We start from the raw sequence: 12,936 nt of genomic DNA, 5'->3' as shown, positions 1-12,936 counted from the left end.
GGGGTGTTAAATTTTGGCTCCCATTTGTGTTTCCTCTTTAAATCCATAAGAAGACCATTAAAATCATCTGCTTTCTAAAGAACATGATCTGTCTAAGGGACTAAAGGGTCTGAATTGTACCTTTCTTATCTAGAGAGTTAGACTTGTGCAATGATCTTCCAAGTAAATCATCTAGCATAGACTTGCCTTCACTTCACAATAAGGACCTTTTTTAGCTAATCCAATTGCAGGAATAGGGCTTTAGTGATTTTATTTGATTGTCCCATCTTTCCTTATTGTCACAGTGTTCTCTCTTTTTTCTTTTTTTTTGTCTCATTACAGACTTATTTCAGGCCAAGTAAACTAATACGTAAAAGGCAAAACAAAACCTGTTTTCTCTTTTCCGTATAGGTCAGTGATTCTCAACCCAGGTGCTTCAGCACTTTGGGGTACAATGAAGTCTTTTCAAGGTGCCACACAATGTTAGCTCTGTTAGGTGTACAAACATGATTCAGAAGATAAAACCAGAGTTTTCAAAGAGAAATCCATAGTGTGACATTTTTTGTGCCCTGTTGTAGTCTTTCTTAATTATTTACAACAGAAGAATTACTCTAGTTTTTTATTATTTGTTGTTTTGTTTGGGGTTTTTTTTTTGGAGGGGGGATTCTGTAGTCAAAAAATAAGTGAAAACTAATAGTTGATATTTTCCAAGGGGTGTTTTTAGTCTACTGAGAAGGGTCTCAAGTCTAAAAAGGCTGATATTTACCAATTTAGGTAATGTTCATGCTGGGGCTATATCAGGTAGATCATATGACACTGGCAGGCTTCTTCCAGTGCATGCCAAAAAAACTAAATTTCAACTAATATAAATTCCCATAAAATGAAATTCCATAAACCATAACTGATAGATGAATCAGGATTGGTCTGGTATCAGTAGTTACCTGACATTGCTGAGTCCTCATAATTTTAACACAGTAATGAGACTTCAGCCAGTAATGTTGTTTCCAAGCACATACTAAGTACCAGTTGAGCATACAGTACATGGTGTGTTCAACTTTCCCAGGTGCAATCACATTATTTACAGTGAATTGCATTCTTCCATAATAGCATTAACATAAGGAAGTTTGTTTTGCTGTACTCGCATTTCATAAAATAATACCTTGAGGGATGACTTCCTTATTCTCATTAAAACAAGTAGGCTTTTGTGCGTTTCAGTGCTAATGAAGTAGTTTGCAGAATGGTAGAAAGTTATTTACACCCAGGTATAAATTTATGTTTTGTTAAAAATGTCCTATGATTTTTAAAATTTGCCATATAATAAGTGATCTAAGACAGAATTTCTATACCAAAGTTATGTGAGGCCATCAGTGACATTTACAGAAAAAAATTATACTGTTGCCTTTGGCAAATGGTCAGGATGAATTATGTGAGTTATTAGAGAATTCAGAGCAGCAAAAGATATGTCTGATGGTTTCAGACAGGAGTGGGTGTCAAGGATGTCATGAAGATTCAAATAAAGATCTCAAGGCTTCAGGGATCATAGTTAAATGGTCAAAACATGAAACTAGTGGCTAGAACTCTTATTTCCTATTCTGCCTTTGACATGCTACATCCCTTGAGAGAATCAGAAAATGAGTTAGGGTTTTTTCTGTTTTTTTGTTTTTTTAAACAAGAGACAAAAGGGGGTTTTGTGATTACCCTTTAGTGGGCCAACTATGTAAATGTAAGAGGTTTGACAAGCTTTCCGACCACAAAGCACCCTTCTTCAGGTCTGAGAAACTAGTAGAGACAGGCTAAGATAATAAGAAAAAAAAATAAAACATTGTTGTGTTTAACTGCATTAATAAATGAGAGTAGTCATTTAAGGAACGGAAAATGGCTGTGAAGGAGGAGCAAAGTGAAGTGATAAACATTAGCTTCAAAGCAAGGGAAATGCAGCTCTTCACTGGCAGGGTGGAGGGAGGGGGGACACACCCTATACCTGAAAACCAGACTTATTTATTTATTTTTAGTTCTCAGTAGTTTATGACTGAAAATATCAACATAAAAGTGCATATCTTTTTGTCTGTTTTCAGTAAAAATTCATGATTTTTTTTCAAGTTTTTGTTTTTCCAATAAAAATGAAAAAAACCCTCAACGTATGCTACAAAAAAGTTAATTTGCTCAAAAGGCAGTGAGGAGAGAAATTTGTCAGCTTTAAATCTAGTAATGAAATTGTATTGGAAATATGTTGACCAGCCTCAGCTCCACGCTCTTCTCCCCTCCCCCCCCAAATTAAAAATAAGGGGTTTTTAATATCTACGGTTTCTAAGATGTGCAGGTGAGACTGGTCATAGGTGACACATAAGTGCTGTTGGGGGGGGGGGCAAAACTCTGTGCTGCTGCTGCTTCTGCTGCTGCCAGGCATTGCATCTGGCAGGGCTCCAGCCCTATGACCTGCTGTTGGTGCAGAAGTTACACTGCCACTGCCACCCCTTCTGTTGCCAGACCCTGGCTCCAGCCAGGCTCCAGCCCTGTGCCCTGCTGTCAGCATAGAAATCTTGGGGGGAGGAGGGGGGAAACATGCCTCCCCATGTCTTCCCTAATGTGTCACCAATGAGATTGGGCCTCCAGGTATGTGTCGCTGGAGATTTTTATGCAAGTGAGTACACTAACAGCAAAAGGTTCCCTTCCCTTATTATATAAGTTTTTGTGGAAAACCATAGGCAATTCATGAAAGTCTATATGAAACAAGAGTTGCTGATGGTACTGTATTCTACCTATGGTTTGTTTTTTACTCATGGAAAAATGGATACTTCATTCCTTTCTCAAAACAGAATCCTCAATGGGGTGTCTGTACTTACCTTTAAGTAACTTATCCCTTCTCTCCATTAACAAAGAGTCCCTATGACTATGAGTTTAAGTGTGAAGACTTGCCATCCCAGCTTGGACCAAAGGAATAGCCTAGTTTCCTTCTTCCAGTGGAAGGAAGCAAATGTTTTAGAGGAAGATTATAAGAAACTAAGTATGTATAAAGTGCTATATCCTCGTTTGTCTTACTGCACTTCAGCAACAGCCTTCTGGTGGATGTGGCTTTGTATAATCCCTCAGGCGTTCTGGATAACCTGGTGCACAGACAGCTGAAATTTCCCTCAACCCATAGATGATGACATGGGGTTCCTCTAAGGCTTTTATTATGATGACACTTATGGGCATGCCTGGAAGATCTTTCTTTAATTTCCAATTAAAGGAAGGTAGGTAATTAAAGGAAGTGTGATGCTTCAGAATGGTCTTTTAAGCAAAGTGTTGGGAGCAAAACCCTGGAACACTTTAAGGTAGAATTGGGTTATTGTATGGAGGGGAAAGTGTAATAGGACAAGAAATTCTAGTTTAGCAGTCACTGGGCATAATATGTGGAGATGACCACTAAACAGCTTGAGAGGGAGGTCTTGGAGCTGGAGAGCACCTTACCATCAACCCAGAGAACTTGTCTCACTTCAAAGGGTATTGGGAGAAGTAGGAAGAGCCTGGATCTAAATTACTGACATGCTCAGAGCACATTCATATGGTTGTTACTACATCTCTTCTAGGAGATGAACCATGGCTACCACTTCTTCTGCGCCCCAAGGAAAATGAGAGGTGCTACAAAATACATCACTTGCCTCCTGGCAAAGGATGGCACATCAACAGGCTTCAGTGAGCTTAAAGAAAGTGTGAGGGCTTTTATTAGTAGATGTTTTGGATGGGGAATCCAGAAAAAAGATGACAAAGCTGATATGGAAATACGAAGCGCCCAAGCGAGGGACTAACAATAGAGGGATGGGGGAGAGGAGGGGAACATGACTAGGTTACAAGCGATACAATGTTAGCCAACTAAGCTCGGGGGTTGGAGGATGTGGGAAGGGGGAAGGGGAAGGAGGGGGTTCGCGAAAGAGAGAAAGGAGATAGATACACACAAACCCATTACAATGGTCCACAATGGTGGAGAAGTGGTCAGAGGAGGCGTCTCAGTCTATAAAGTCCAATCACAGGGGTCCTCTTCAGGTGGAGCGGGGTCATCCGTGGTGGAAGAATCCTCTCGAAGTGAAGCAAAGTGGGGGGGCGGTTCAGGCAGTGTTCTCTGGGTCCAGTCCAGTGGTGGCTCGTCTGGTGGGGTCGGTGTACTGGCGGTGGCCTGCGATGTGCTCCACGTAGATGTCGCGGGACCAACAGGTGGTGTCGGACACCATGAGGCAGCGCATCAGCTTGGTGTAGCAGCGGGAGACACGGTAGGTGCGGAGGACGCTCTCGTTGCTGGGGTCCCAGGCTCCGAGCGTCCCCACGATGAGCACGTCCACCGTCATGCCATAGGCATGGCCCCTCAGGGTGTCAGCCAGTGAGGCGTACTTCTCCCACTTGCAAGTCTGGGCGTCGGTGAAGGCTTGGCGCCAGTTCTCAAAGGGGATGGTGACATCCATGATCACGATCTTCTTGGCCTCTTGGTCAGTGATGACGATGTCGGGGTTCAGCTGGCTCTCACAGTCCGGGACGGTCTCTTCTCCAAGATCCAACAGATGCTGATGCCTGTAAGTTCCTGTGGGAGACAGTGCCATAGGACAGCACAGGTGACAAGCACTGGCTAGAAGATCCTTTTGTTCTGCTTACTAGAAGCCCTCCACCTGATGCCTACCTACAAGTTTCCAGGCATTTATGTGCTGACAGAGAAATTGTACCATGGATTCTGGGATTTTCTCAGCCTAGACCTTGCCATGATATGGGTGGATTCTGAAGGAAACAGGTGGTTCCTCCTGTCATGCAGGAGGGCTGTGTTTACCCTGCTGGCTTTAAAAAAAAAGGGGGGATCCATGCAACATGAACTGATATCTGGTCTCACTCCTCTGCACAGACTGTGCATAGCCAAAGCACGCTATGGGTGCAGTCTGTGCTGGTGAATACAATTCATACTGACCATGCACAGTTCCAGGGTACAGCAACAAGAGGAAGATCACGGAAAGTGTAGATCCCTTACTGAATGAGGGAAGCAACCTAGCAAGAGACTGTGCAGAAAAGATTGAAGTAGCCAATGCCTTTTTCATCTTAGTCTTCACAGGCATGGTCAACTCCCAGACTACTGCACCTGGCACCATAGTTTGGGAATGAAACAAGCAGCCAGTAGTGGTAAAGGAACAAGTGACAGACTATTTAGAAAAGCTGGACATGTACAAGTCCATGGGTTGAGATGCAATGCATACGAGGGTGCTCAGCAACTTAGCTGATGTGATTGCAAAACTCCTGGCCATCACCTTTGAAAAAAATTCATGGCAATCAGGGGAGGCCCCAGGTGATTGGGAAAGGGAAAATATAGTGCCCATTTTTTTTAAAAGGGGAAGAAGGAGGATCCAGGGAACTACAAACTGATCAGTTTCACCTCAGTTCCTAGAAAAATCATGGAGTGGATCTTTAGGGAATCCATTTTTTAAGCACTTGGAGAAGAAGGTGAGTAGGAGCAGTTAGCATGGATTCACCAAGGGCAAGTCATGCCTGGCCAACCTGATTATCTTCTATGATTGGCTCTGTGGTACTGATGGTACTGGAAAGAGTGTAAAACTATATGAATATGGATGGCCTTTGGACAGAGGATGGAGCAAATGTAGATGGCAAGTAAGAAGAGTCTAAGAGGTAATCATTAGTAGTGATTTGTTGTGGCTGTATGCTTTTTATTGCAGATGTCTTAAGTTGGCAAAAAACAGGACAAGATGGCATGCTCTCTACTTCTGGATGGAGTCGCTGCCTTATGCGACATGATAATGGTACATGTGAGAATAGTTGGTGTCTGAATAAGGGAATTATGAATAAGGAAACTCATAGTTCAAGAGTTAAACCTCTAGTGAAGATAGTCTCAGATTATGACTGAGAAACTGAAAAATCAGCCATTCTGTATTTCCAAAATATGATTTTTTTGACACAAGCATTTTTCTTGTACAAATTGCACAACAGGAATGTAAATTTCTGTGAAGCAGGCTTATAAAATCTAGCCCCTCACATTGTTACTTTAAAGTTATTGAGGCAGGACCTTTTGGGATTGTGTCTGTGGATCTCAAAATATCTATGAAGCTGCTAAGTAACTAAGGGGATATATTTTAAGAGTGTTAGGGTTTTATTTTTATATTTTCTGAATATGAGAGACTACTGAAACAGAGTTATTCTTAATTTATTCAAAACAGCATTAGCACTTGGTGATGCCAGTAGTCCCCATAACAGTGCTCTGTTCTGATTTTTCCTAGCGCTTCTAGGGAGAAATTCGATGGGGAGGAACCAGCTTCCAAATTTAAAGGAAAAGAGGTAGCCTTTCTTCTGACTTGTTGACTTCAAACCAGGGCTGGTTTTACTCAAGTGGCTACTCTTAGCCTCTGACCATGTGTAACAGGTTGCCCTCCCCAGAGGCATTTTAGTGACCTATGAGGGGCACCCTTGAAGTCCCTTCTATCTTTCATCTTGTATCCCACCTTTACTATCCTGCCACATCTTGATGTACATATTATTTAGATTAGACTGCCTATTGTACTTCTATGCTGGGTTCTCAGCCACCATGGGCCTTGCTCCCTCCCCACCCTAGCCTTCTCTAGCTAGGCTTACAAGTCTAAACCCACCAGGTAGGGTTTGACTCTAAGGCTCTAACTCCTTAATCCTCTCTGGACCCATGGCCCTCCTTTTTGATTTCACTATGGATCCAGGCCTTCTGTCCCCCTTTCACCCTGTGCCTCCTTGACGCCAAGTTGTTGGGTCTTCTGCCTCCTTAGGTGTGGCCCTTTCTTATAGCTCGGGCTACTAGCCAAGTTCCCCTCACTGGTATCTGGCTTCAAAGTCCTGCAGTCAGCTCTGGGCTACTGGCCCTATACAGCTGCACCCACTAGTGCAAATTGCACAACAGGAATGTTGGCCTTTTATGATTGTGCCCCAAGGTGCTAATGAGGGTTCCTCCTTCCCTACAGCCTCAACCACAAACCATCAGTATATCAGTCAAAATACAAAAAGTAAGTCCATGGGCTATAACCACAAAACATGAAATAAAATAAAATAAAATAAAGAAAGCAGTATGCCATCTCAGATTTTTTTTATGGTGGTGTGCTCCTGCCTCCCACCATTTATTATGTTCCACCTTGTGGGGCTGCCACAGCTTCTCTGGGAGTCATCAGGAGTTCTCCCTATGGCTACTGGACAGGAAGCCACACATCTCCATGGAGCTCTTATGCACAAACTCTTTCCCCCCTGACTGCTGCCCCTGAACTGCTGCCAAGCCCAGGATTTTTATAGTTCTGGCCTGTCCCCTTCCAGTCAGCAAGGCTCAGTTTTTAACCCCTACCCTGCCAGCAGGCTGTGCCCAGAAAGTTCTGGTCTTAAAGGGACTGGCCTGCTTTCTGGTAACATACCTGACAAAGAGTCTATCAATATGCAGTATCTGATATTGGGCCAATAAGTAACCTCTAGTCATCCAGCAAATTCATCAACACTAAAACACCTGAACCAACAAAAGGAGACCTAGGTTAGGGACAGAAGTTACGCATAAAATAGTTTAAGTGATCAGAAAATGGGTTAAACCTGTAAGAGAATAGAAGTTCAGTGCACATAAACCACTTTCAAAATGGCCAAAACTGGTTTAAGATAAACCTGGTTGGATGTAGTATCAGATTTAACTGATTGAGCTCAAACCAGTTTACAGAAATTCTGTCCTAGATCTTAATGTTTACAACCACATACCAACTTCTTGAGACTCAATAAAACAAAAGTTGTAGCACCATTGGGTTTTTATTTGTTTGTTTACATGTTTGTTTGGGGTTTCTTTTCTTTTCCAGTTGTTATTAAGAGACACTTCTGTCTCAGTATTCTTTAAACTGAAGCTGATAATTTTTAGTGAGTACTTGTTTACACATGCAAGGTGAAACCTACCAGCTCCATTCAAGAGTGGTTTCTGGAATAGTTCCTCCAATACCTACAACAGAAGTTTAAACAATTTTGCCACCTTCATGGATTGAGAGTTTTATATGCTTCTTGTATATTTTATGCTTAGGAGTCAAATATCATTAAAATGAAATAATCTTTATATTCTTAATTTCAGAGTGAACTTGGGGATCAATAAGAAGGACCTGGGCTGTAAAACAGAGGCACATAGATGACACATCTAAAGAAGAGAGGGACCTGAGTATATTGGTCAACCATAGGATCATTATGAAGTACAGCTATGAAAAAGACTAACAAAATCTTAAAGCATTAGGCAGGGTCTATTCACCAGAGAAAATAAAGTATTAGTATTATTATACACAGCATTGGTAAAACAACATTAGAATACCATGTCAATTCATGTCACTAATGTTAAAAATAAGAACAATGCTACCTAATTTAAACTTGAATGGATTCAAAGAAGGGGCATGATCTGGCTAAGAAAACAATGACCCTTAATTACAAAAGAAGATTAAAGGGCCTTGTCTGTGTAACTTAAAAAAGAGAGATTGAGACGGGATATGATTGCTCTTTACAAAAACATTCATGGACTAAATACTAGGGAAGGCAGTAGTGATGCATGGGGGTTCATGCAGTTGCACATGCACCCCCTGAGCTTGGCAGTGCACCCCCTGCAAAAAGGCGCCGCCAGCAGTGCTGGTGGTGCCTGTGGGCCATTGCCATTTGCCACTGTCCCCCACTTGCTGCTGACACCACCAGAGGCATCTGCAGGTGGTCCGCGATTGCTGTTGGCTGCTGCCGACACTGCTGGAGGCATCTGTGTGTGGTTGCTGAATGCTGGTTGATGCTCGCTACCCCCTGCTCCCCTGTCACTGACAGTGCCGCAACCACCTATGGGAACTCACTGTGTACCTCCCTCTCCACCCCCCGCCCTTCGGGGGTATGCAGTGTTCATGAGAGAAGGAAAACAGTTTTTTGGACTGAGAAGCAACACTGACACTGAATCAAATGGTTACAACTTGGCTACAGACAAATTTAGGTTGGAAATTTAAAGAAAGATTTTTATCTTTCTTTAATTTTCAATTAAAGGAAGGTTGGTAATTAAAGGAAGCATGATGCTTCAGAATTGTCTTTTAAGAAAAGTGTTGGGAGCAAAAAGCCTGGAACACTTTAAGGTAGAATTGGGTTATTGTATGGAAGGGAAAGTGTGATAGGACAAGAAATTCTAGTTTAGCAGTCACTGGGCGTAATATGTGGAGTTGTGCCTGAAGTCCCCAAGCTGTGGTGCAGAAGTAGATTTTCTGTTGTATGAAAGGTCTCTGGTAATCCCATTCCTCATGGCTTTTGCTGACTGCCATTTGGGGTCAAAAAGAAATATTCTTCTCTTCTATAAATTCTGCTAGTTTCTGCGAATGGGGGGTAATGATCACCAGATTTAAATACAGGCATACAAGAATGAGAAGAATGACAAACTTTAATCATAAAGCAGCATACAACCTCTGCAGACCCTGTCTGACTCTAACTGACTAACAGCTGGTTAACTAAGGGATCTTCCAATTAGCAACTTTCTCTAAGTTAGGGAATATTTCTAAACTGTAACTTCTATCATGATATCTCCCCTCTTAGCAGTAAATACAACAAGAAATAATACAAGATTAATTACCATCCTACAGAGGAATGGTTACTAGCACTTTACGTTGGACTGAATCTTTACCACTCATTTTCCTATTCCCACTTTTTTGAAGCTCTCTTAGCAAGTTTCTGAGACTATCAAGGTTTCACTTTATTCTCAAACCTCCCTCCCTTCCCCATCTTGATAGATCTGAGTCCTTCTACTGGGATATAACTGAATTGCACTTTTAGCAGCTGTGCTTTTGCACATAGCACAAAGTTCATTAACAGACCACAGTATTGCCATCCCCACCATGCCAAAAATCATGAGATGAATTCTTAAAAAATCAAAAGATTGGAATGTAAATCATAAGATTGTATTTTTGAAGTGGGGGGCAGCCGGTGTTATTTATGAAGGTGTAGGGGGCTGGGATTATGTGTGGGGGGGTTGGATCCCAGGGAGGGAAGGTCCCCACACACCCTGACAGGATACGGAGTACTATGGGTCAGGAGTTCGAGGCAGCAGCAGGGCTGGGGTGGGGGGAGAAGGGTTGTGGCTTGGGAGTGAGGAACAAACATACAGACAGCACCCAACTGGTAAGTGGAGGGGAAGGGGTGGGGAGAGGGAAAGGGTGGGGGGTGGCAGATCATGGCCCCCATGGTGTGGAAGGGAGTGGGGCAGAGGTTGGGGTGAATGGGGCCCTGGGGCCAGGGTGTGTTGTCCATGGGCCCAGGGGCGGGGGGGGGGCATAGCTCCCTGTAGTTCTGCATACCCAAGGGGAAGGAATGGGGCATGTGCTCCCTGCAGAGCACAGGTGGGCTACCCATTGTGGACTAGGGGCTCTGCAACCTGCTGCTTTTGCTCCAAGAGCTCATCTGCACAATGCCAGTGTGCTTCCTGCCATTGGGCAATGGCATCACATGGCTCAGCTCCTGGGGCAAAGGCAGCAGGGCACAGAACCCCAGCCTGCAGTGGGCAACCTGCCTCTGCCTCTGTGCATGCCCCCCATGCCTCCCCTGGGGGTGCATGTTATGATGGGGAGCCACACCCCCCATCACAACATCACCCAATGCAGCCCTGGGGGCCAATTCACCCCAGCGCCAGCTCCACTCTCTCACTGTGGGGGCCTCTATCTGCACCCCTACCCATTCCTGTCCCCCCAAGCTCCTTCTCCTGCACAGACTTACCAGCTAGGTGCTCTCTACACACACCCAAAGGAAAATCTGGAGATTTGAGGGTTTCATCCCAAAACTGTAAGTTAGTTAATTTGATTTGGAAATTGGGAGTCTTGTGACTGGTTTATGGGAGTTGGCACTACTGACACCACCAAGGCTGATTTTTTTCCCTTGTCTGTATGATAGTATTTGTGTCCATTGGTACATTTATTTCCATATGGATATGTTTGTTTCCTATGTTCTGGAACAATTGTTTTTTTCCTAAGAAGATTGTACAGCTTTGGGCCATCATGGCCAAGTGGGATCATCATGTATCATAAATATTATGTCTTCTTGTACTGCAAGCACATACTTAACTAGATTCACAAGCTGCCAGACCCCATATTGGTGTTACTTCTTTAATGAATGGGAGTTTCTATACTTTAGTGTTATACTGAATGCTAGCAATGCATCTCCCTTTCACTAGTATATTTGCTCCCGACAGTCAATTATTTTGATGTTTGTCAGATGTTTGTTGTTAAAATTTTAACATGAGCTCCAGTGTCCAATTGTTCCTTGTACTTCTACTGGAAAATCCAGATACTCTCACTGATTTTGCTTTTTCTGCCATATCTATATAAAGTTCCTCCAGCATGCTCTCAGCTGTGTGAACTTCAGGTTTTTGTGTTTGGGATTTGCAGCACCTGACAAAATGGTTCCTCTTGTTGTAGAACAGTGCTTCTGGTCATGTTGTTTTCCACACTTGCTGCACCACTTATCATTCTCCTTTCCAGTGAGAAATTCCACCCAGTGAAATGACTTTTTCTGGACCCATGCTTTCATGCTGACTGCATAGACAACCCCTTCTGGTGTATTACCTCTGCAGCCGTGATCTTCACAGCTTCAGCTGTACTAACCATTTGAACAATCTTTTCTAGGGACAAGCCTCCTTCATGCAGCCTTTCTTGTAGTGCAGTGAATGCACTACTACAAATAATTCTAGCTCTAATCAGAGACTATGTAAAGTCCCCAAAAGTACAGTTCTTACTCAGCCTCATTAATACAGGAACATACTGATCTATACTTGGTTCTGTTGTTTGTTTGAATATAAAAAAATCTATGTATTTCAAGAGTCGCATTCTTTTTTGGCAGGCAGTAGATGTCAAGTTTTCACAGTATTACACGTAACTTCATATGCTGAACTTCATATATATATATATATATAAATTATTTTATGCATTTCCTTAGTTCTTTAATTTAGCTAATAAAATGCATGAAAGGGGAATTCTGACTGGGTTGAATGCAGATGCAGCTTCCCCAGATGTTCTGGTTCAGAGCTTGAGAGGTAACCCCCCCCCCACTTTACTTGTGTTAGATTACTGAAGGCTCATGATCGTCATGAGAAAACTAAATGTAGCATAAGAAGGCAGGGCTTAACTTTCATGACCCTGATCCTGCATTGACCTCTGAATGTCAATAGGACCGCAGTGAATTCAGTGATGTTACTCCAAGAGAAAAATGTCCTTATAAAATCTAGGCATGTTTAGATCTTTTCTTAACAAGAAACTTACATCAGCTTCACTTAAATTACTTTGAAAACAAATGTAGTTACATTTGGGTAACCGCTAAGGGAAGTCTCTTTTTTAATTTTTTTTAAAATTTAGGTTAAGCTAAACCTAACAGGCTTAAGTTGGGGGGGGGGAGACTGTCCTCTTGCTCCTGAATTACTGAAGATATAATTCCTCTCTCTACTGCCCAGTACAATTTTCTGTAGTAGACCAATAACTGTCAACCAGTGGAACTTGGAGGTATCACAGGTAGGCAGCAAGGGAAGATTTTAAGGATCTATAGGGATAGTCAACTGACCCTATGAACTTTTCTACAATATCATGCAACATCATAGTAAGATACTCTGATTCTCCTTGGGCCCTGGCCCTGAGCATCATCACCTCAGGTAGGCTCGGCAGTGCTACGTTGGTTAGCACTACAGAAGAAAAAGACTTGGGGGTCATCATTGACCACAAGATGAACATGAGCAGCAAATGGGCAGACGAGAACCTCATGGTGTTTAACACCGATAAATGCAAGGTTCTCCACCTTGGGAGGAAAAACCTGCAGCACTGGTAGGCTCGGCAGTGCTACGTTGGTTAGCACTACAGAAGAAAGAGACTTGGGGGTCATCATTGACCACAAGATGAACACGAGCCTGCAATGCGATGCTGCGGCTAGTAAAGCGACCAAAATGCTGGCGTGCATCCATAGATGCTTCTCGAG

The sequence above is a fragment of the Crocodylus porosus genome, unplaced genomic scaffold (genome assembly GCF_001723895.1).
Source record: "Crocodylus porosus isolate Cpor-Errol unplaced genomic scaffold, CroPor_comp1, whole genome shotgun sequence".
NCBI classification, from domain to species: Eukaryota; Metazoa; Chordata; order Crocodylia; family Crocodylidae; genus Crocodylus; species Crocodylus porosus.
This window is presented reverse-complemented; position numbering follows the sequence as displayed.